General features: G+C 38.6%; 1 long non-coding RNA gene across 1 annotated transcript; it reads right to left on the reverse strand.

The window, feature by feature from the left end:
- Nucleotides 1–728: 728 nt before the first annotated feature.
- Nucleotides 729–17,341, reverse strand: LOC132404393 (uncharacterized). The gene is made up of 4 exons (XR_009515522.1): nucleotides 17,252–17,341; nucleotides 10,934–11,065; nucleotides 10,379–10,495; nucleotides 729–819 (listed from the first exon to the last, which is right to left on the reverse strand). It is a non-coding gene; the product is annotated as an uncharacterized LOC132404393 (long non-coding RNA).
- Nucleotides 17,342–26,415: the final 9,074 nt, after the last annotated feature.

Raw genomic sequence — 26,415 nt, forward strand, 5'->3', positions numbered from 1 at the left:
TCCCTGGATATCTAACCATGTTAGAGTCCCTCTGCATATGCTTCTTATCTGCTTGTACACTTCTACTAAATCACCTCTCATCCTCCTTTGCTTCAAAGAGAATGGCCCTAACTCAATCCTATTCTCATAAAGCATGCTCCCTAATCCAGGTAGGATCCTAATAAATATCCTCTGCACTCTCTCGAAAGCTTCCATATTGTTCCTATAATGGGGTGACTAGAAATGTACACAATACTCCAGGTGTGATCTAACTAGAGTCTTATAGAACTGAAACATTATTTCATTGCTCTTAGTCTCCAACCATAGTGATGTAATTACTCTGTATAAAATACCTATTTTTCTAACTTCTGGTAATTTCTCCTCCATTCCCCTTCTCACTTGTTCTGTTCCCCATTCTGGTTGTCCTCTTAATTTGCTTCTCCTCTCCTACCAATTACCTCCCTCTTGTGCCTCTCCTCATGGTTTACTCTTCCCTTCTATCAGATTCCTTCTTCTTCAGCCCTTTACCCCCTCCACCCATCACCTCCCATCTTCTTACTTCATCTCCCCTCTCCCACACATCCATCTTTCCCCTTCCACTGGTTTCACTTACCACTTGCCAGATTGTACTCCTTGTTGTGTTTGTTTTACGTACTGTGGGTTACTCATAAAGAAACATATCCTGGAAGAACATAACTAGAACTTTTATTTAACAGCAAAGAGCAACTGTGTTTTTAACCATAGAAGCTTCTCGATCACTTTGTCATTTTTGTGCATGCTCCGAACTCTGTCCAATCACGTTCTGACACATGTCATGTGACATCACCCCATCTTCCTTTCCTTAAAAAGAAAAACAATTAGCAACATTGATCAGAACAAATACATAATTTAGCATGTCTCTATCAGTCTCTCTGGGGGTTTATGAACATGAGTAGACCTTCTAAGTGGTTCACACAGTTCTTGTGTTTCGTTGTTATTTTCATGTTTTGTCTGGTTGGCATCATTTAACGGAAACTCTGAAGTTGGCTCTTTCTTGAGGTCTCGGAGAAGAAATCACAATTCATTCATTATATGTGTAATCTCGTTTTTATGCTGAGACTTCATCATTTCAATAAAACCTCAATTCCTTCACTTGTGCTCTCACTTCTTCAATTGGATCCTGATTCTTGTCACTCTTTGGTTTCAGATCCGTATTGTACTGTACCGGCAAGGTTGGTTTTGGTGGCAATGATTTGTCAGATGCTGGTAACAAAGGGATGGGTCTGGGATTTTTCTTTATGACTTTTACTTTTGCTGCATGGGAATCAAATTCTGTTCTCTCTTGCTCTTTCATCAAGTCACTGTATTCTGACTCTGCTTCACTGTCCAGGACTAAGACTCTTTTCACCAAATTCAGTCTCTCACAGGCAGATAGACCCAGTATTGACTGCACATTCTTTGGCATGACCACAAATGAAAGCGTGTGCACACGATTTTTGTGTGATACTTTTGCCACACATGTTCCTTTAACTGGAATGCCTGCAGCTGAATACCCAGTCACTTTTATATTTGTCTGATGTAACTTTGGTCTTGGCTTTAATGCATTAAACTCAGATTCTGCAAGAACATTTACTTGAGCACCATTACCAATAAAGTTTTGGTTCACTTACAATGTCATAGTCCAATCATTCTTACTTTGTTTGTTTTCACAAAGCACAGCTATGTAAAACTTCTCAAGTTCATTTTCAAGCTCTGCAATTATGTTTTATTTCCTTTCTACTTCTGCAACAGCGTGAAAAATGATTACTCTTACTGCAGTGATTGCACATTTTTCCATACGCTGGTCACTTTTTAGGCTGATGTTGCCACCCACAGCGATCACAAAGTTTTTTTCTTTCAAATGATGTCTTGCTCTCTGTCGGTTTCATTGCCATTTTATTATTTTTTCTAACATGTTCGTGCTTTTCCACATTATCTACGCAGCGCTCAATAAAAAGCTCTTTAGCCCGTAAAATTACAGTTTCCAAAGCTTTGCAGAGAATCAAAACTTTTTCTGAATTTACGTCTGGTTCTCTTAAGAGTCTTTCTGTCAGAGCATTATCCAGAATGCCGCAAACAATTCTATCTTTATTGAGAGAGTCCATCTGTCCTGCAAACTCGCATGTTTTACTGCAGTTTCTCAATTGATCAATCGTTTGACCAGATGTCCGCCAACGTAAAGAATTTCTACCTTACATACATCACATTGTGCTTTGGTATGCAAAATGTGTCAAATTTGTCCGTTAATGCTTTTAGATCCAAACGATCTCCAATGATTTTTCCGATATATTTTCTGCTCCGATTGCCAATAAATAAATTTCAAAACACTGTTTAATTTTTTCCAGTTTTCAGCTACGTTTCCAATTAGTGTAAGCATTGATGGGGGTTGCAAAACTTCCATTTTTAAAGCTGTTAGCAAACAACGAAAGAGTTTGCCCTCTTTTTTTTCAATAATCACTTCTCCGTATTCTTCCAGACCGACTTCTGACACCATGTTGTGTTCTTTATATGTACCATGGATTACTCATAAAGAAACATATTCTGGAAGAACATAACTACAACTTTTATTTAACAGCAAACAGCAACCATGTTTTTAACCATACTAGCTTCTCAATCATTGTCATTTCTGCGCATGCTCCGAACTCCATCCAATCATGTTCTGATGCATGGCACGTGATATCACCACACTCCTTCTTATTTTGGCTCCTTCTCCCTTCTCTTTGAGTTCTCAGCCAAAAATGCTGATTGCTTATTCCTCTCTATAGATGCTGCCTGATCTGAACTCCTCTATCATTTTCTATGTGTTTCCCAGTCAGAAAATACCCGCTGTTAGCCAACCAATATAAAAGTGTGCTAGCTGGGATCTGGAAGAAATTCAGTGACATAAAATCAGACATAATGGAGAGACAAAGACATCTCTATGTAGTGAAAGGCCTATTATGGACAGAGCGGCAGTTAATTTTTCAAGGACACAATTTGGAGTAAATAAATGAAAATAGTAATATTAATTTATATAATGTCAGATTTGCACCAATCTTAATATGGATGCAAATATGCCTAATGCAGTTGTTTTCACTTCTGAATTGCTAAAAAACATGCTTTAAATAGAAGCAGCTTTTCTCATCTAATTTATGAATACAGTGGTAGATCTGTCCTTATGGGTTCAGACTGTTGTAATACTTAAATACTAAATTGCCATTGTACAGCAAGCCATGGAGTTAAATAGGTGGACGGCCTTCCCACAAATGACATTGCAGCACATACGGCGATTAATAGAGAGCAAAGTTATGAAAGACATTGTTTCTCAGGAGGCTGTAAAGGTCCATGAACCACCTGCTAAATAGTATTGTAATCATACATTGTACGCTTGCACCACATGTTATAACAATCTTTCCAAACACTGATTATACTCAAGTGCTTCTTACTTAATATAATGCGAATGCAATACCCAAATGAATGAGTTTGCACAGGTACTAATAATGCCCCATCTGCTGTATTCACAGAGAATAATGAAGCCAATGTTCTCCAGGGCACAGACATGAAAGACTGATCATCACATGTCCGTACTTAAATCATTGAGAGTTTCTAAACATACACTTCGGGCCTAAGTTAAATGCTCAAAACAAGACTCATGTGGAATGTTAATATCTGATTAATATTAAACCAATAAAACCACATTCACATTTTAAATGATGGTGGGTTGGAAAGAGCCAAACAAACCCGCTTCCAGAAGATGAATTATTTATTTGATCTGATTAAAGTAATGTACAAGAAATGAGACAGACCAACATTTCTGATATAGTGGTGAACTATCTTAGGTTGAGAGGTTGCTAGAACTTAATGTAACTAACATCACAAGCTTTGACGTCTCTTTTCTTTTATGAGTATAACCCATATGTTTGTCCTGATGATTGGTCTGATATCTCTTCAGTATTGTATATCTTATGGTCATTGATTGGAGATAGACTTTTCTGGCTTCAGCGCCCTTGAGGATCATAGTCTGTCTTTTAAGATCAAACTCTAGGTTGATGTTTTCAGATGTCTAGCCACAGCTGACAGCATCTAATACCAGAACCTTTAATCAGAATCAGAATCACTGTCTATATGATATGAAATTTGTTGTTTTGCCGCAGTGACACACTGCAAACACATAAAATTACTATAAATTACAAGAACAAAATAAATAGGGCAATACAAAAGGAATAAAAAGATAGTGTTTGTGGGTTCATAGACGGTTCCGAAATCTGATGATGGAAGGGAAGAAGATGTTCTGAATCATTGAGTGTGAGACTTCAGGCTATTGTGCACTCTCTACGACAGTAATAAAACGAGGAAGGCATGGCACAGATGTTGAGGGCCCTTCATGATGGATGCTGCTTTTGTATAGCAATGGCTGTTGAAGATGTCCTTGACAGTGGTGAGAGTTGTGCCCATGATGGAGCCAGCTGAGTCTACAACCCTCTGCAGCCTCCTTTGCTTCTGCGCATTGCAGCTTCCATGTGAGATGGTAATGCAATCAGTCAGAGTATTCTCCTCTCTAAATCTACAGAGTGTAGATCACTCTGACTTTGGTCTTTGATGACATACTAAATCTCCTCAAACCCTTAATGGGGTGGAGCGATTGGCATACTTGTTTTTGTGAGTACATCAATGTTTTCAGTCTAGGATAGATCCTCTGACATATTAACTTAGGAACTTAAGGCTACTCACCTTTTCCAGTTCCGGCCCCTCAATGTGCACTGGTGCAAGTTATCCTAACTTCCCCTTCCTGAAGCCTAGTATCCATTCATTGGTCTTGCTGATGTTGAGTAGGCAATTTTTGTTGTGAACAAATGATCTATCTCAGTCCTGTCTGCCTCCTTATCATCTTGCGAGATTTGCCACAATAGTGGTGTCATTGGCAAATTGCTAGATTCTGTGTTAAGCCACTTTTATGAGTGTAGAAAGACTACAATAGTATGCTAAGTATGCATCCCTGATGTGCATCTGTGTTGATTGTCACTGAGAAAGAGATGCTATCACTAATCCATACTGACTATGGTCTCGCAATGAAGAAGCCTCATTTGCAGAGGAACTTACAAAGACTCAACTTTAAAAGTTTGATGATTGATATTGAGGTGTTAATGCAATTCAACACTGTGCTGTAATTGACAAAATTCCACCTGATATATATTTTGCTGTGGTCTAGGTGCTCCACAGCAGAGTGGAGAACCAATGATACTGCATATTCCACAAAACTGTTGCAGTTGTAGGCAATTTGTAGTGGGTCCAAGTCCTTGCGCAGGCGAGAGTTAATTCTAGCCATAGCCAACCTCTTGGAACACTTCATAATAATAGATATGAATGCTTTTGGCCAATATTCATTAAAGCAGCTCACCCTGCTTTTCTTGGCCACTAGTATGAAGCAGATCGAACCTCAAATGACAGCAGAAAGAGGTTGATGATGTCCATAAGATGAGAAGATATAGGAGTGGAATTAGGCCATTTGACCCATTGTGTCTGCTCCAGTATTTTATCATGGCTGATCCCTCTCAGCCCAAATCTCCTGCCTTCTCCCAGTATCCCTTCTTTCCCTGACATCAATCTCTGCCTTATATATATATGCAATGACTTGCCTCCACAGCCACCTGTGGCAAAGAATTCCACAGATTCACCACTCCTTGAATGTTCCTGCAAGCTAATCAGCCCCGGTTTTCAGTATCCAGTCAGACATGCCGTGTATGGCAACGCCCTGTTTTGACGTTGGCCTCTGAGACAGAAATCATAGGTCACAGGATGCAGTGAGGATTTGCACAGGTGTAGTGTTACCTCCCTTTCAAATCTCTAACTAAACTTTGTGTTCTGCTCACTTACATAAATATCTAGTTTATCAAATCAACAGATGATGTGACCTTTGAATATGCAAGATACTATATATCCGGAACTACATATGTCATCTCATTCTGTCTTGTGTCAGCCTGACATCTGTTCAGCGCAGATTCAATAGATTAATGTTCTTAAATATATTACTTTCCACGTGAGAAAGTATATTGGATGATTCTTTATGCTTGTCTTCATACAACTTATTTCAAACTCTTCCATGCCTATGATTGTTTCCTGAAGACACAAGAGACTGCAGGTGCTGGAATATAAAGCAACATACAAGATGCTGGAGGAACTCCAAAGGCTGGCAGCACCTATTAAAGGAAACTGTTAGTCAGTGTTTTGAATTAAGGTCCTTTATCTTCACTGAGACTCAGTTCCTTGCTGAGTTCCTCGAGTGTCTGCTATGACCATTTCATCTGCAAGTAGTAAGTGTGGGCTCCCTCACCTCCACCCCCTGACTCTCAACACAGGGGCCCCTCAGGGCTGTGTACTAAGTCCCCTCCTTTACTTCCTGTATACCTACGATTGTGTCGCCACCCACAGTTCTAATCTGCTAATTAAATTTGCCGATGACTCTACATTGATTGGTCTAATCTCAAACAGTATGAGGTGGCCTACAGGGAAGAAGTCACCTCCCTGACACAGTGGTGTTAAGAGAACAATCTCTCCCTCAATGTCACAAAAACAAAGGAGCTGGTTGTGGATTGCAGGAGGAATGGAGATAGGCTAACCTCTATTGACATCAGACAGTGGAGGAAGTTTGGTATGGGCCCGCAAATCCTAAGAACTTCCGACAGGGGCAGAATTGAGAACATCCTCACTGCCTGGTATGGCAACTGTACTTCCCTTAATTGCAGGATTCTGCTGAGAGTGGTGCAGACAGCCCAGCGCATCTGTAGTTGTGAACTTCTCATGATTCAGGACATTTACCAAGACAGGTGGGAAAAAAGGTCCTGATGAATCACTGGGGACCTGAACCACCCCAATCACAATCTATTTTAGCTGCTATCAACTGGGAAACAGTACCACAGCATAAAAGCCGGGACCAGCAGGCTCCAGGACAGCTTCTTCCACCAGGCCATCAGACTGATTAACTCACACTGATTTAAGTATATTTCTATGTTATATTGACTGTTCTATTTATTATAACTTATTACTATGATTGCAAGTTGCACATTTACACAGAGATGTAACATAAAGATTTTTACTCCTCATGTATGTGAATGATGTAGGAAATAAAGACAATTCAATTCAGTTCAATTCTTCGTCATGTTCTTTGCTGTAAAACCATGTTACTGAGCCCACTATCATAAAAAAAGCCATCCTATTGCAAGCTATTACAATGAAAAAAAATGGAATATACAACATCGGACAGTACAACACAGGAATAGATCCTTCAGCCCATTATATTGGTGCTGACCTCGATTCCAATTTAAATAATTTAAATTAATCCCATTTGCTCCTACCTGGTCTGTATTCCTCCATTCTCTGCCTTTCAGGATCCTGTATAAAAGCCTCATAAAAATTGTCTAGATTTTGGTGGAAAAAGACCTGGTGAAGTGCAGTTGGCTATTTTTTTTTAGATTTTGTAAATTTTAGATCTGGACTACAGTAGTTCAAATTGTAAAGCTTCAACTAACATCTGCCAGCAAATCTCCTTTTTCCTTCCACAGTTTGATATTTTCAGCAGTTGTTTGGTTCCTTATGGTATGCTGGGATATTATAATTGCTTGATATTTTATGTGTTTAATCCTTCAGAGTTTAGCTCTCAAGATCTTTAATTTTGCTTTAGTTAAGTGCAATCTTTCTGTACATGTTCCTGCATGTTGAATAAATTGAGAACAAATATAATTATTATATGGTTCTAATGAGAAACTCCTGTTAGACCACTGCATTATAAAAAGAAGTTTAAAGCAAAATCAATAGGCACTACAAAATATCATCATCCTTTATTGCTTCCCCAACAACACTACATCAAATAGAGCAATACAACTAAAAATGCACCTTTGCTTTTACCCTGGTAGCTGTTCACTTTAGGTTACTTTGTGAATTGCTGCTCTGCAGCAATAGGATATAGCCAGTGTTCTCTATTGCTCCCAGATCTTTGCCTAACTGTCATTAATACATCATTTAGGTTATTCTACGAGGTTATGACTGATTCGTCAGGCTCCATTGACACTGAACCACACTCCTTTGCTGAGAGGGTCACAAGAGTGTGGAATGAGCTGCCAGTTCAAGTAGTGCATGCAAGCTCGATTTCAACATTTAAGAAAAATTTGGATAGACTCATAATGGTAGGGATATGGAAGGCTATGGTCCTGATGTAGGTCAAGTAGACAGTTTAAATGGTTCAGCATGGACTAGCTGGACCAAAGTGCCATTTTTCCTGCTGTACTTTTCCATGAATCTATGACTTAGCATTAAACTATCTCTCCCCGAACTAGAGATGGAATGGTTTAATAACATTCACATTTCAACTTACTGTATTAAAGTTAACTTCTGTGAACATTCTCCTGATCAATTAAACTTACACTGAAAGTGCTTGACTTTCTCATTAGGATCCTTAACCACTTCATTCAAAGACCACAATCAGTGTGGATCACAAATAACATCTCCTCTTTGCAGATGATCAACACAGGTGCACTTCAGTGATGTGTGTTTAACACACTGCTCTATTCCATCTCTCTGTACTCATGACTGTGTGGATAGTCATAGCTGAAATGCTATCTATAAATTTGGTGATTACACCACTGTTGGCAGAATGTCAGGTATCAACGAGGAGGTGCACGAGAGTGAGATAGATCAGCTCATTGGGTGGTAATGCAACAACAGCCTTGCACTAAAACATTGACTGTGCATCATCAAGCTCCTGTAGTTCTCCACATCAGCAAGATCAGATAATTTATTGAGGAATTCAGGTAGTTAGAAGAACACACACCAGTCCTCATTGAAGGGTCAGCATTGCAAAAGGTGATCAGCTTTGAGTTCCTGGGTGTCAATATCTCAGAGAATCTGTTCTGGGCCCAATAGATTATATGATCATGAAGAAGCTGTATTTCATTAGCAGTTTGAGGAAATTTGACATACTACAAAAAACCTGAGCAAATTTCTATAACATACTGTGACTGGTTACATTGCAGCCTACTATGGAGACGTCAATGTATAAGATAAAAAGAAAGTTCAAAGAATTGTAGACCATGTCAGCTCCATTGCAGGCAACAACCTCCCAGCTACAGATGACATCTTCAAAAGGCAATGTCTCACATTATGGACCCTAACCATACAGGATATGCTCTCTACCCATCACAGCAATCAAGGAGAACTACAGGAGCTTGATGATGCGCAGTCAATGTTTTAGAAACAGCTTTTCCCCTCCACTATTAGATTTCCTGAATGGTCCATTAAATCATGAATGGTTCTTCAGGATTTATTTATTTTTATGTTTATTGTAACTAGTAGTAATTTTTGTTTATTTCTGTACTGTTGCCACAAAACAACAAATTTCATGACACAGGTCAATGATAATAAACCTAATTCTGATTGCCTTCCTTACAGTGATTTGTAGAGTTCCATACTTGAATGGTATTTCTTTATAAGCTATTTTGCAGTACTGAAAAATGTCTTCATTACCCTTTATTGCACTATACTTCCAAAAGGGTTACAGGCTATAAGTATATTGACTATATTTGTTGATGAAACTGTTAATAAAAGTAAATAACATTTTTAGAACAACAATTCCACCAAAGTAAAGAAAAATGCTGTTTCCATTTGTAGGAATACTAAGTTGTTGAACATAGGGACCTTTGAAATGTCTTTCCAAATATAATGCACCATTGCTACTTAACTACTTATGATCTCTTTTTGCTGTTAACCTCTAACCTCTAATGCTAATTTTATAATTATTAGAGGATCATTCTTTTATTTCAGCCATAATAAATTAAAATGCTTAGAAAGAAGTGAATATCCCTTAAGGGTGATACAAATAATAAAGTATTTTAATGAATCCTCTCTTTTCCAATTTTAACAGTGAAAACAAAATGCAGATGCTGGAAACCTGAAATAAAACCAGAAAATGCTGCAAGATAGTAGTCAGCATTTGAGACAACATCTCAGGAAAGAGAAAATGAGTCAACATTTTAGGTTGAATATCCCTCCTTAGAATTAGTTAAAAAAAGAGAATACAAATAAATAGCAAATTTTCAAGAAGATGGTGGGGCCATAGATAGGAAAACTGTAAAATCTGTGATTTGGCAAAATTACTGTTGCTGTGAAGATATGTTATGTAGGTTTGCTGGTCAAATGGTTGTTGGACCAATTAGAGAAGCCAAGTTCAAGTACAAATTTAAGTATCATTACACCATGCATGAATATAGCCAAACAAAACAGTGTTCCTCCAGGGACAAGGTGCAAAACACATTGTTAATGGCACAGAGCACACAGCATTTAGTACAATTAGCAATATAGCAGAAGAATACATAGTCACAAAGAAATAACCTTTATAATATAACCTAAGTACCTGAATGGCATGGCCTGTAGATTAATGGTCAGTTGTCTTGGTCCATCTTGTTCTTCTAAAGAGTGATCACCGGAGGGCAGCACTGAGCGAACACTGGAGAGCAGTACTAAGTGAACACTGGAAAACAGCACCAATGAGAGGGGCTAGCCCAATCCAGTACATATCCCAGCACACCCACAGAGACCTCTGCTCTCTCTCACACCACCTCCAGTATCTCCTCTCCTGGGCTACCACCACAGGCAACACTGGCGCATGAGGACCTAGTCCTCATCACAACCGAGGCAACACTTACCCTCCGTTGCCCTCCCTAATGAACCAGCGAACCAGATTTGAAGTATTATTCATTGCCAATGTCCAATAGAGCCATTTGTTGTGTGAAATCGGGATTACAGGTTTTGAGAATGGGGAGAGAAGAAGTTCAACTAGTAATTTGGATGACACAACAGATTCTAAGCCTTTAGTAACCCTGTCAAATCACACACAGTTACAAATACTCATTTAAACTGAGCCGCCAAAGTGGCAGGATGAATCATGCACATAGTGGGAAATACTTACCTAAAGTCTGCGTCAGGGCCCCCTTCGCTGTTCATTATTTCCACACCACTGTAGATTAGCCCATAGTGACCCAGAGATCTCAGTCCAGTTCTCCAAATGAAATGATTTTGAATCCAGATGGGGATCTTCACCCTTGAATTAGGAAAATTGAAGTTATGAAAGGGCTTTAGATTAGCACAGATGTGAGTGGGTAAAGGTTGGACAAGGACAGAATGGACAGAGGTAAGGTAATAATAAATTCATTCTGTTGCTCTGAAGTAATGGAATTTGTAATTCATAATTCTTGGGGAGAGGGAGTAAAATGGCCTCTCCGTCTTTGGAATCTTCCAGTAAGATGGTGGCATGTTCGGATGTAGCAGCCTCTCGGGGGCCAATGAAAGGCGTGCTTTTCTTTTGATTGTAAGACTGCACTAAACCCAAGAACTATGGGTACAGTGGATCTATCACATCAGTGAGATGCTCGTTGTTTGGAGCAGCCAGCCAGTGAATCAAAGAGGAGAAGGTGGCCAGCGGGTCAGAGAAGGAGTTGGCCAATAGTTTAGAGAAGAAGCCAGACAGTAGGTCAGAGAAGGAGCTGGCCAGTGGGTTAGAGAAGGAGAAGCCATACGACAGGTCAGAGAAGGAGTTGGCTAGTGGATTGGAGAAGGAGAGGCCAGCTAGTGGGCTGGAGGAGCTGCATTGCATTTGGAGGAGCTAACTTGGATGCAGACTGTATTGCTGCCTACTATTCAAAGGTATTGGAGTTTGTGCTCAGAAGTGGCATGCTGTGTAACCGTGATTGACTGTCTAGGATGCTTCTCTTGCAATGGTAAGACTTTGTTGGACATTGATAATGTAATTGCTGCAGGCCTATTTCCCTTGTTTGCTGGTGAGACGGACAGTGAGGCAGCAGAGTGGCCTCAGTTAGAGCAAGGATTAGGCCTCAAGCTGTGGGCTTGCCTGCTGCTGCAGACCAGGAGAGGAAATGCTGGAGGCGGTGTAGTGTGGCATCCATGCTTGGCTGGGGGCTGCCCTCTAGGTTTCAGTCAGTGGAACAACAGACTGAGTTGCCGGGAACTATACCATCAATTTCTGGGACATGTTGCTCAGGGTCTTGGACTGTATATGTGTCTCTTGCATGGCTATGTTTTTTCCTCTCACTAATTTGAATGTGCTGTGTATGTTTTGCAATTAGACTTCAGAGGAACGCTGTCTCATTCGGTTGTATTCTTGTATATTTTCATGATAATTAATCTCAATTTGATGAGATTGGAGGCTTTGGAGCAAGGAAGAAGTCATTTATCTTGGTTATCTCCAAGTTCCAACTATAATTTAAACAACCTCTATCTCAGCCCACCCTCTAACTTCTATATATTGACTATCTTCCTTCGACAAGGTCACTCTTGATACAGGATCCTGATCCAAAATGTTGAACATTCTTTTGCCTCTTTAGCTACTGCTAAAGATAAGCTACTGCTACTGCTAAGGATACCTGCAGTGGTCTGTTTTTGCTCCATATTCCAGCATCTACAGATTCTTGTGTCCCCAAGTTATTTATCTTGTTTCTGAAACCTTCTGGCTATGAAATTCCCCCATATTACAACAACAATTTGAAAAATGCCAAATGTGCTACTGCATAATTTGGTATATTCTGAGAGCATGGTAAGATTTCTAGTAGCTCTATCTTAAGGCAGTACCTTTACATTCATCCTTATCCTACAAAGAAAGAAAATGAAAAGAAGGACAAGGTAATCTGCTATTTGCTTGTGTTAAGATGAAACAATTAAGTTAATAATATTCTGTGTAGACATTAATTACATCTTTTTGTTTTCTCTTTGACATAGCAATATATTTAAAAAATCTCCATGACTGTTTTTTTAATAGAACATTTCTTGTTTCTTCACATTGCATGATGGTGAAATGCCAACATGGAAACATTAATTCTGCTCAATTTCCCTACTTCAGATTGACTTTTGAATTCAGTTCATTGAACTACCTATGAACCTACAATCCAAAGCCCTATTCCAGTGCTTCAGATCTTCCAAGTGCAATTTGTCTATCCCTATCAAAGGAACAACTAAGATTATAGACTATTTGTGAGGCTTCAATAACCCTAAGGCAATATAGCTAGAAAGTTCACAAATAAAAAAAACACATTAAACAAAGATATACTCAGCATTGTCAATACCCCAGGACAGCTTCACATTCTTAATATGAGTCCCCTGTGAAGCTAGAAGTTATGTATTCAAATTTCCATGTTCAAAGTAAATTTATTATCAAAATATGTGTATGTCACCATACACTACATTGAGATTAATTTTCTTACAGGGATTCACAGAAGGACAGAGAAGTACAATAGAATCAATGAAAAAATTATACACGAAGACTGAAAACAACCAATGTGAAAAGAAGAGAAACTGTGCATTAATAAATGTATAAAAATACTGAGAACATCAGTTGTATAGTCCTTGAAAGTGAGTCCATAGATTGTGCAATCAGTTCACAATTGAGATGAGTGCAGTTATCAACTCTGGTTTAAGAGCCTGATGGTTGAGGTGTATTAACTGTTCCCAAACCTGGTGATGTGGCACCTAAGGCTCCTGTACCTACTTCCCAATGGCAACAATTGAGAAGAGAGCTTGACCTAGATGGTGAAGAGTCTTCGATGATGGATGCTGCTTTCTATTGGCAGTGCTCCTTGTAGATGTGCTCAGTGATGTGGAGAGCTTTACCTGTGATCGACTGGGTTGTGCCTACACTTCTTGTAGGTTTTCTCACTCTGGGATCCTGGTGTTTCAATACCAACCTGTGATGCAGATACTCAGGATATTTTTTACTGTGCATTTGCAGCTGTTTGCCAAACTTTTAAGTGACATGACCAATCTGCAAAAACTTCTGAGAAAGTAGAGGCACTGTCATTTTTTCTTTTTGAAGATACATACACGTTGGTTCCATGATACGATAAATTTAATGACCCTCTCCATGCCCGATCCCTTAATGAGGAATGGCTCATGGACCTCAGGTTCCTTCCTCTTGGAGTCAATAATCAGCTCTTTGGTTTTGCAGAGGTTGTTGTTGTACCATTCAACCAGATTTTCTATACTCCTTCTACACGCCAATTTGTCACCACCTTTGATCCAGCCAACAACAGTGGCATGTTCAACAAACTTAAATATGACATTAGAGCTGTATTTAGCTTCACAATCATAATACAGTAAGACATCAAAGCATAATTAGTCCTTTCAGCCCATCAAGTCTGCTCTGTCATTCCACTATGGATGATTTATTAGCCATCTCAAACCCATTCTCCTGCCTTCTTCAAATTACCTTTGATGCTCTGATTAATCAAGAATCTATCCAAATAGGCCTTAATTATTTTGAATGATTTTACCTGTGCTGCCATCTGTGGCAATCAATTCCACAAATTCACCACCTTCTGGCTAAACAAATTTTTGTCATCTCTTTTATAATTGGATGTCCCTTTATTGTGAGGTTCTGTCCTCTGGTACTAGACTCCCCAAATATATGAAACAGCCTCTGCACATCCACTCTATCTAGGTTATTTAATATTCAATAGTTTTCATTGAGGTCCTTCCTCAGTCTTCTAAACTCCAGTGAGTACAGGCCCAGAATTATAAAACACATTCCTCAGATATTATTCCTTTCATTCCTGAGATAGTTTTCATGAACCTTCTCTGGACCTCCTCCAATGCAACACATCTTTTCTTAGATGAGAGTTCCAAAACTGCTCACAATACTCAAAGCCCAGTCTGACCGATGCCTCATAAAGCATCATCATTATATCCTTGCTTTTGTATTCTAGTCCTCTCAAAATGAATGATAGAATTGCATTTGCCTTCCTCAATAGCAACTCAACTTGCAAGTTAACCTTTAGGGAATCCTGCACAAAGACTCCCAAGATCCTTTTCACCTCTGATTAATGGATTTAATCCCCATATAGAAAATGGTCCATACCTTTATTCCCTCTACCAAATTCATGACCATGCCACATTTCCTACATTATATTCCATCTGCCATTTGTTTGCCCATTCTCTCAATCTGTCTAAGTTCTTATGCAAACACTCTGCTTCCTCAATACTACCACCTCCTTCAACTTCATATCGTCTGAACGTTGGCCACAAAGCCATCATCCAAATCACTGACATATAATGTGAAAAGAAACGGTTAATCATGTTAAGCAGCTGTTTTATTCACCATTGTAGTCTAATGAAGTGAAATGCCAACTGATGTTCCAACATGCTGATGACCAATGACAGATCTCTCCCCTTAAAACTGACATTTTTTAAACAAATTATTATGAATGTTCTCCATTCTTTTGAAAAGGAATAATGGATCTTTTGCTATGTTAAAACATTCAACATTGATTTACTACTGTACCCGGATGCTGTAATGTTATTGGCTTTGCTGAGGGTAAGGTTCTAAATTCATCCAAAGACAATGAGTTGAAGCATGGGAAGGAGATAGAGAGCCTACTGGCATAGGGTCATGACAGCAACTTTCCCTCAAACTCAGCAGAACAAAATAGCTGGTCATTGACTTCATGAAGGAATACATTTACATTAATGGTGCTAGGTCAAAAGAGTTGAATGAAGAGTTCCTCAGAATGAACATCATTAAGACTATTGTCCATCCACGTAGATGCCATGGCCACGAAAGGGCACTAGCGTTTCTACTTCTTCAGGAGCCAAAATAGGTTTGGTATCACACACAAAATGCAGGTGGAACGCAGCAGGCCAGCCAGCATCTATAGGGAGAAGCACTTTCGACGTTTTGGGCTGAGACCCTTTGACCTGTACCAGTTTTTATCAATGCACATAAAGAACATCCTATCAAGATGCGTCACAGGTTTTTAACACAACTGCTCTGCCCAAGACTAAGAAACTGCAGAGAGTTGTGGATACAGCTCAGCACATCATGGGAACCAACTTTCCCTCCATGGACTCTATCTACACTTCCTGCTGCCTTCGTCAAGCAGCTAACATTTCAAAGATGCTACCGATTCTAGACATTCTGTCTTTTCTCCCCTCTAATCAGGCAGAAGATACATCTAGCATCACTCTGCATTGGTGACCAACAGTGATCAATGGTGACATCTTGCAGGCAGCTCACAAAACCAGTAGATATTCTAGTAGACATACTTCTTTTGAACTGCAACAACTGCAATTGCAGCCTATAATTTCCCTTTAAGAGTTGCACTTTTGAACTGATTAACCAAACTGACACTTCTGTGATCTCCTGGGGGATTCAGTGAACCAGACTTTCAAGAGTGCTTGTACTGTGATCAATGGGGGTGGACATTGTGTCGAAACCTGTCAGTGGAAGACAAATCCATGCTCAGCTCCATTATGCTGATTGAAGTGTCAAGCAAGACTAAAATGATCGACGCTGAGATTGGAAAACGAGCAAGTGTTCAGCGCTGTCTGGCTGTGTTTGTTTGGTCACTCTTCTCACTTCTTCAGACAGACAGGAGGTGCAGGAGTCTTGGGTCCCACGTCACTAGGTTCAGGAGCATTTGTTGCCCTATAGCCATCAGAGTCCACTCGACTCAGCGCTGAACCGAGTTTGCAGCAGTGGACTATTTTCAGGGATTCTGCAATTCATGTTCCATGTGTTACTTGTTGACATTTTCTTCACTATTTGTGAGATTTGTCCTCTTTTGTGCAGTGGATATGTGGTGGCCTTTGCTGTGTATGTATTATTTCCATGAATTTGATTGTGTTTCTTTGTCTTGTGAGGGCTGCAAGAAGATGAATCTCAAGGTTGTATATGCTATACATAGTTTGAACCTCGAGACAAAAGCTTGAAAGCATGTACCATGAGAATCAAGGACAGCTTCTACCACCCTGTTATTGAGTGGTCCCTAATAAAACAAGATGAACCCTTAATCTCACACTCAGCCTTATTGTGGCCTTTGTCTGCCTGCCATGCATTTTCTTTGTGAATGTAACAATTTATCTCACACTCTTTTCATTGCTGGTCTACTGTCACTACACTCATAATCTTGAGGCTAAGCACAATTCAAATATTGTCTATCAATTTGCAGATGACACCACCGTTCTTGGTGAAATCTCATATGACAACAGGGAGCAGTAAATGAGTGAAACAGAGTGACTGGTTGAATGCTGTTGCAACAATACCCTCAAATGTAACTGCGGCAAGATTAAGGAATTTATTGAAGATTCCACCTGGCCCTGTTCTGATCAATTGGTTGGAGTGTTCCCTAAGATTTTCAACCTCTTGCTTCAGCAATCTGAGGTACACAACTGCTTAAAGCAGGCTTCAATTATACCAGAACATGAGAAGAATGTGGTAACTTACCTCAATGACTATCACCCAGTAGCATTTACATCTATAGTGATGTTTTGAGAAGTAAGCAATGAAACATTTCAACTTCTTCCTGAGAAGCGTCCTGGATCTATTCAGATTTGCCTCCACACGCAGCAATTCTGTAGCAGATGCCATTTCATTGGCTCTTCACTCAATCTTGGAACAGTTGGATAGCAAAGATGCATATATCTGAATGTTTTTTCATCAACTGCAGCCCAGCAATCAGTACATGCAGCCCCTCAAAATTAATCAGTCAGCTTCAATAGATTTTCAGGCAACTAGACCCTTAATTTCCTCACTTTCAGACCCCAGTCAGTATGGATTGGCAACAACATCTGCTCCACAATCTCCATTGGCACAGGTGTGCCACAAGGCTATGTGCTTAGCCCGCTGCTCTACTTACTGTACATTTATGACTGTGTGGCTAAGCACAGCTCCAAAGCTATAATCAAGTTTACCGATGACAACGCTGTCATAGGCTGAAACAAAGGTGATGCCAGATCAGCACGTAGGAGGGAGATTGAAAATCTGGCTGAGTGGTGCCACAACAACCTTTTACTCAATGTCAGCAAACCAAGGAGATGATTATTAACCAGGAGGAGTAAACTAAAGATTTATGAGTCACTCCTCATTGGTGCATCAGAAGTGGTGAGTGTCAACAACTTTAAATTCCTCAGTGTTATTATTTCAGAGGACCTGTCCTGGGCCCAGCACACAAGTGCAATTATGAAGGCACAGCAGTGCTTTTACTTCCTTAGGAGTTTGCAAACATTTGGTGTGACCATTAAAATTCTGACCATCTTCTCTAGGTGTGTGGTGCAGAGTATATTGACTGGCTGCATCACAGCCTGCTATGGAAACGCCAGTGCCCTTGAATGTAAAATCCTACAAATGTTCATCATGTGTAAAGATATCCCACCATTGAGCACATCTATACAGAGAGTTGATGCTGGAAAGCAGTATTCATCATCAAGAATCCCCATGATCTAGGCCATGCTTTGCTCTCACTTCTGCCATCAGAAAGAAGTTACAGGTACCTCCGGACTCATTCCACCAGATTCAGGAACAGTTATTACCCTACAACCACCCAGCTCTTGTGCCAAAAGGGATAGCATCACTCATTCTCAGCTGCTCCATCACTGAAGTATTCTCCTCACTTATGGACTCACATTCAAGGACTCTTCATTGCATGTTCTCAATAATTATTGCTGATTTATTAATATTATCATTTTTGTTGCCATATTATTATTATTGTATATTTTTTCTCAGTTCAAGGTAAAACCTGAGGTATGGGCATAACAAAAGCACATGCATTTCTCAATTGCTAAGAAATTTTGGACTATTCTAGTGGTGCTCAGCATTGTGGCTTTCTGAAGATTTACATGATTATTGTTGTATAGGCCAAATTGTTTAATGCTACTGTGTAGTGACTTTGAGTTGATACCAGTTGCAGATACAATTAGGACAAAGTATACTCTATTCATGCTACATAGTGTTTCAACTTCCTCTTTTAATTCGGCATATTTCTAGTGTTTTTCACTTACTGATTTCTATATATAATTAGTGTTTGGAATGGCTATATCAATTAAGTAAGTTGTTGTTGCTTGTTTATCCTATAATATTATATCTAGACAGTTATTACTGATGGTCCTATCTGTAATAATGGATCCGTAGTAATATAACTGTAGGACTCTGACTCTAAAATGGGAATACACTTGTATTTATAGAAAGGTATTGTGCTTTTTATGTTTGTATTTTAAAGCAAGATTTTGGTGAATGATGTTTGCCTCTTGATTGTGCCTGTGGAAGTAATCAGATTGTGTTAAACTGCTGCAGGATTCTGTAATGTGTTGAATTGTTTTTGATTTCTCTTGGCATTTCCTGCATTTATTGTCTTAAATATGTTAGTCTTTTATTAAGTATTTTTGATATATTTTTTATGTTAACCACCTGGCCCTGTATTGCCACAAGGAACCCCTCTGTTTCTGGGAAGAGGTCTCCAACTCTGAGCCAGGCATTCAATGCTTCTTTGTCAACATCTATCTGCTCAGATCATGGGAGTGTTTTCCATGGAGGGTCAAGCTCTTCCATTGGTTAACATTTTCTTCTGTAATGATACTTTCTTCAACTTTTCTAGGTTGTGCTTTCATTTAAGTTTAGTGGTGTGTACTTCTTATCAGAATTGTTTATGTTCGCATGGAGTACTGAATACTTCTTTCAATGATGAAAATATATATCCTTAGAAATTTTATCTGACTGTTGTGTAAATCTTTTCTGTCTGCTATTCCTCTTCCTCCTTCTGTCCTAGGCAATGTTAATCTAAGTGTGTTAGAGTGTACATAACACTATAATTTTTCTTTGTAAATTTACCAGATCAGTTTCAGAACAAGGTATTATGCCAAAAGAATACAGTAATATAGGAATAACAGAAGTGTTTATTGGCTTTGTTATATTTTTACTATTGAACTCTGGTTCAGTTTCTGAAGCCTTGAAGTAAATTCTGTCAGAAGTTTTCCCTTTATCTCATTATCTATTGTCCTTTCTTGTTGATATTTCAGATACTGTTATGTTTCATATGTACCCATGAGTTGTATTCTATCCTGCTGCTCTGTTTTATTATATTCTACTAGCTCTATTGAACCCTTCCTTATGCTTAATGTTCTGCACTTATCCAACTCAAAGTTCATAGTTATATCTTTCAAAAATAGTTCTCCTATTTGAGTAAATTGCTTTAGCTTTACTGATGAAGTAGCACATAATTTCAAATCATTCATTCATATAAACTGAGATTATAGCATGCCATTGCTTCATCAGATGTTGTAGAAATTTCACAAGTATTGGGTGGGGTGCAGTTTATATATATTCTTATTTATATTATATATAAAATAATAATGTCTATTAACTATGAGTGTGGAACAGAATCAAATGCGTTTAGGTAGTCAATATAACAACATGAATGATTTCTGCTTTTCTGCCGGGCTTGATTTAGAATTACAGAATTTATTATCAGTTGTTCTTTACATCCTTCATACCCTTATGGCATCCTTTCAGCTTTTCTGTAAACATATTGAGGTTATCTAAGTGAGTGATAATTAATTGCAGGATGCATAATATTATAATTTTATATATAGTTTGTAAACAAGTAATAGGATATTTTGTTGGATCATTTGTGATTTCTCCTTCAGGTAAGTAATTATTATTTATTCCTTGTTGTATTTGCACAGTTTCTTTGTCTTTTTCTCTCAGGTAATACACCCAATTTGTGCAATCTTGCTTTGATTATCTTGCAGTTATTGAAGCAAGATGTGAGCTCTAAGATAGCCATCAGAACAATCAGCGGCAGAGATCTGGTGGTTGCTTATTGATCTGTGCCCGCAAGAAAATGAATCTCAGGGTTGTATTGCTGACATATATGTACTTTGATATTAAATTTACTTTGAAATTTGAACTTTATTAATAAGCCAGGTTCTGATTCTGATTCTGTTATAGTTTTCTCTTGTACTATGTCAATGCACTGTTAAAATAAAGCAATCTGTATGCAGAGCGTACAAAACAATGTTTTTCACTTTATTTCAGTACACACAGCAATTATAAACGAGCTTACCAATTTCATTCTGTGTGGTGAGTAAGTCGGAGGGAGATTTGTAGTTGTTATCATTACTGTGCACTGACTGTACTTCCCTTTCCAGGTGACAGAAGCCCGATATTTTGGTAGTACCATCAAGGATTTCTGCCAATTTGCTGCATTGCATCTTGTAGATACTGCGCATTACCATTTTGGTGGAGGAAATGAATGTTCAGGGTTGTTAATAGGTTCTGTACAATCAAGTTAGTTTGCCCTAAGTGGTGTCAGTCTTCTTGAGTATTATCAGAGGCACTAATCCAGGCAAGGCTTGAGCATTCCATTACACCTGCATCTAATTTCAATGGTAGGAATATTTAAGGAATCAGGAGATGAGTGCTGACACAAGAGGGAATGCAGATGCTGGAAGTCTGGAGCAGCACTCAAAGAAGCTGAATGGCTGGGTCTGATGTAGGGTCTTGACCAAAAACAATAACTGTTGTTTTCCCTCCATTGATGCTGCCTGAACCTATGAGTTCCTCCACCTTCTTTAGGATATCAGTTTTGAATGTGTTTGCTGGAGTTTTATATCTGCCTATTCTTTCAGTTTATATGGTTGATCAGTTCACTTTCTTTCCCTTTTCAATGAACCTTTTGCTTGATATTTTATGTTGTCAGTTATTGGCAATTGACTCATTGATAGCAAAATGTTGCATTTAGATTTTTTATGTCTTGTTTTTTTTTATATCATTATGTCAAATGTTGCATACAATCTATGCCTTTTGCATTTAGGCATCTCATTCAATAGACTGTCAAAACCATTCTCAATGCAAATACTTCATGTTGATCCCAGTACTTCGCTGATTGTGGGCTTAATGGTTTTAGATCCTGCATACTTGAAATATTGCTTTGCCTGTCAACCTTCCTGACGTCTTCTATTTCATTCCCATTCCCATCTGTTTCTGAGCAATTTGCTTAATTTTAATACATCATTTCGGAAATTATACAAACAGAAAGCAATGATTTTAATGAAGTATTTTGGATTGTGGAAAAAAAACAGACTAATACTTATCAGAAAGATAGTGGATTATCTTTCCAACAATGAATCAGATTATGGTCTACTCCTTCCTAAGAAGTCATTCAGGCTTGAGAATAACATTTTATGAGTCCTTGTGTAGGTAATAAGGCTAATATGCAATCTGCAGACTCTTCCACAGATACAGTAGGTAGTCAGTGATTTATAGGGTTTTATACTTTTTGCAGTCTTTTTGTGTGCTTTCAATGTATGGCCTTGAGAGCTTCTATGGTTTGCTGAAAGCTGCCACACTTTGAACTGCATTAGATATGAGATTCCCAGGATTCGTAGAAAATGGAACTTTACAGCACAGTGCAGGCTCTTCAGTCCACAATGTTGTGTTCACATTTTAATCCACTCGAAGGACATTGCTGTCCTGCTGCCCTATGACATGTTTGGCATGTCTAGTATCTTGGTAATCAAATGTAGATTTTATCAATTGATCAAAGGGTTTTCTGTATTGAAGATGCTGGTGAATTTCATCATTGAAGTTTACCTTCCTTGAGAGGTTGGTTTCCCCTAATAGGAATCGAAGGGGTCCATATTTTTCAGTGTCTCAGCATTGATCTTTTTTATGAGAAGACAGCACAGTGTAGCTGGGACAGATTGGCAAAAGACTTTTGTCTTATGGATTTTGAGTGAAAGGCCTACTCTTTGATGAGATTTCAACCTCTGACTGTATGCAAATACAAACTTCATCTGCATACTGTCGTTTGATTACTGAGGTTTGTTTTAGAAAGTATTTGCTGGGGGGTGGGATTCAACTTTTTACAATTAGTTCTAAAATTTAGTTCCATTCCCATGGGAAATTTGTTGGAGGTGAGATGCAACAATACACCAGTAAAGATTGAGGAAAGTGTCAGGACATTGGTCAGACTTGTATGCGGTCTTCATCGAGAATGGTTCTGTTGTAGATCCATTGGATAATATCATAGCCTGCGTGCCATCATAAAGTAAGTCTACGAGTATGATTTGTCTTGAGCTTTCCCTTCTCTTACTGTAGGATGCATATTGACAACTTGTGGCTATGGGTTTAACAGTTATTTGGAGGTGTTTCCGCAGTGGCCTTTCTGTAAAGCAAACAGGTCGATAAGCAACCATTAGGTCCCTGCCCCTAAATGTTCTGTTGGCTATCTTAGAGCTCACATCATTAGAAACTGTTTCTTACAGTAATTTTGGATAACTTTTAAATTGATGATTGAACAATTTATTTAATGGCACAGATGTGAATAAATGAAAGCATTAATATTAACTAAAATAAGGAAAATAAAACCAATCAGTTAACTTTATTTACATTTTTAATGAGAAGCGTTAACAAAATTCAAGTCAATAGGGAGGCCCTCAATACACTGTGTCATGGAGTGAGCTTGCAGAACTAGACTCAAGTGTAAAAGATCGGCAGGCTCTGTCTGGCATCAGCTCAACCCGGGTGCGGTGGAAGGCGGCTTCAGTCATGGATGCGCTGATAATGACTCAACCTCAGTAGCGGAGGGTGACAGATTCCCCATAAAGAGGTTAGACATAGGAATACCAACATAATCTCGGAGGAACAACTGAACAACATCACGAGATACATCACTCTCTCCAACACAATGGCTCTGCTGTCACTGAATGAGAGTCCTCTTTAAATAGTCACAGAATGCAGGAAAAGCTGTGCAAGTCACAATTAATTTGAGAAGATTAAACCAAAGCACAAGGGCTTAACTGCTCGAGTTAAAATAATGATTAGTAAATGCAAGTGCCTCAGAAATCTAGAAGTCCAGTGCTCTACGGCAAGCCACAGAGGCCCACAGGCCATGAGTCTCCAGCCCCACTGAGTGCAGGGGTTCAGTGGCAGGTCAACTGCACTAATACACTGCAGTTTGTTAGCAGTTTTGCATGTTGCAAGCCAGCCTGAAATGTCCCAGAACTAAATAGACTATATGTCACATTAATAATTTGTATTAAGCCATATTTAGTTAGCAACCTAAAATCTGTCTGTAAATAATCACAACATAATGGAGTTCATCGTACTTCTGAAAAGATGAAACACAGAACAACTATCAATATTGGCCTTAATATGAAGTGACAGACATTGAGAAAATTATTGCTGACTGGAAACTCTTAATGTGTTACATAACGGATAAAGCCACTCTGTAGCATGTAGAGCAACAAGAGATCATTAACCTGAAATGTGAGCTCCATTGTTTCTGCTGAATATTTGTAATATTTTCTGTGGTTAGTTAGTTTTTTTTGCTTCTTAGTGTTGCATTGTCTGGTTAGTACAAATTGTACTCTAAATTTGAACTCCATTCTGTTGAAGTAATTTGAATAAATTGCTGAAGCAGAATAAAATGGGCTGACATACAGATATAATGTAACTGGTCTGGGATGAATTTCTATCTATGAGATAATCCATAGTAAACCTACCAAATGTATTCATGGAGAAAATTACAGGAGGACAACAAATGATATCCAGAACTAAATGTAATGTTATGTAAAACCAATTTATATCCCTAATAGGTAAGATCTCAACAAGCCAGAATGAACAATGATGAGTAGAGGAAAAGGACAGCATAAAATATTGTTTTTGGATAATCAACAAACTAATGAGAAGTCTGGCTTTATGACAAAGGCCAGGCACACCCAGAACCAGTTACCCCCATCACTGTTCCATCAGAGACAGATTTCCCAATGCTGAGATCTCCATACAGACCACAGAATTTAATAAATTTCTGCTGCTGAGGTGTTCTGTTGGTCTGGCAACTTCCAGAGGAGCTTAGCTGTCCACCATTGTACAAGTAGATGCCCCACAAAGACCTATGTCTGGGAAGCAAATTTTCACATGTTTTGCTTATTACATATCCACCATAATATTCATAAATAATAAGAACAACAAGGCTATGTGACTATATCTTTAGAAATAGAAGCCTCTGTCTAAAGAACTTTATGTGTAATATCTAACATTTTCAATTGACAGATTGACCTAAAATTCATAGTTTGACTTGGACTGTATCTTTAAAACATTTTTAGGAAGCAACATTTATAATAACAGTCTATTATACTTGGGAAGCTACTCAACTATATTCCTATTGAATTTTAATAAATGAGCTGGATATGACCACATCAGCTTAAAATTATTGCTTGTATTTGCTTGAAATGCTATATTTATGAAAGACTTCAATAATTTCACCAACATAGATGTCATTTTAATGAGCGTATAATTTACTCGAATCATGCATCCAACATATTTTAATTATTAAAAGTAATAGTGCCAATTCTTTGCTCACCGGTATCACAACTGTGCCTGGTTGGATGTGATAATATTTGTGCCACCAGCTTAACCAGATGTTGATTGCATACCAATAGATCTTCTGTTACGTCACTCCAGTCAAACTGGAGAGTGAACTGGTTTTAGAATCTTATGAGGGGCATAAAGAGGAAAGAGCTTTTTACCTAGGGCAATGGAGTATAGAAACAAAGGGCACACATTTAAGGTAAGAAGGGAGGAATTTAAAGGAAATCTTAGTGATAGGTTTTTCACAAAGTAGGCTGTGAATATCTGAAATGAGCTGTCAGTGGAGATGGTAGAGGCAAGCATAATTACATTTTAAAGATGTTTGAGCAGGAGAGGGAGAACACAGAGTGATGCAGGCCTAATGCAGGTAAATGAATTGATATACGGTAGATACACATCATGGTAGTATGGATACAAGAGATGAAAAGGCCTGCTTCTGCTTTGTACAATTCTATGATACTTCATTGATCTAACTATGGAAGCAAATTGTCTACACATCTATACCCTGCATTTCTCTCCATCATAGAAGGAGTTAATCATCCAAATGCTTCCTGTACCTGCATGGCTTAACATACAAGTACAAGAAGTATATTGGGAGGCTAATGAAATGTCTGGCTTTTATTGCAAATGGGTAAAAAGTATAAAAATATGAAGATTTTAATGAACTGTTCCAGGGTGCTGGTGAGACTTTGCCTGGAGTATCTCACACTGTTTTATCCTCCATATTTAAGGAAGGATATTCTTGAGTCAGGAAGCCTCTGGGACTCCTTGGGCCTAGTCATCAGTGGCACATTCTCTATATTGTGGAACAAATAATGCCATTGGACAAATGAAGTCTTTGGTGGTCCCATGGCTGCTAAAGGTAATCGTGGCTTTGTCAACAAGGTGCAGGTTCAGACACTTACATTAGCTGGTAATAGAGACAAATGGAGCAGGCTCATCAAACACAACACCATGTAATAATGACAACTAGAAATCTTGCATTCACTCTGAAACATTAACTCCATTCCTCTCTCCCTTGAAACTGCCTAGCCACTTTGTAACCTAGAATTTCTTGTATTTTAATTTTGTTTCCACTGTATGCGCCTTATTCATTTGTCACAATGTTAACAACTAAAGAGGAAGAATCTGGGTGAAGTTGATCGGAATGTGAGGAGAATGGAATTGCTCTGGCATTGTTAGGTATTAAGATTTCCTTTTGAGCTTGTATTGACATGGAGTACTGAAGTGGCCTTTCACTA

This window comes from Hypanus sabinus, chromosome 14, assembly GCF_030144855.1.
Source record: "Hypanus sabinus isolate sHypSab1 chromosome 14, sHypSab1.hap1, whole genome shotgun sequence".
Lineage (NCBI taxonomy): Eukaryota > Metazoa > Chordata > Chondrichthyes > Myliobatiformes > Dasyatidae > Hypanus > Hypanus sabinus.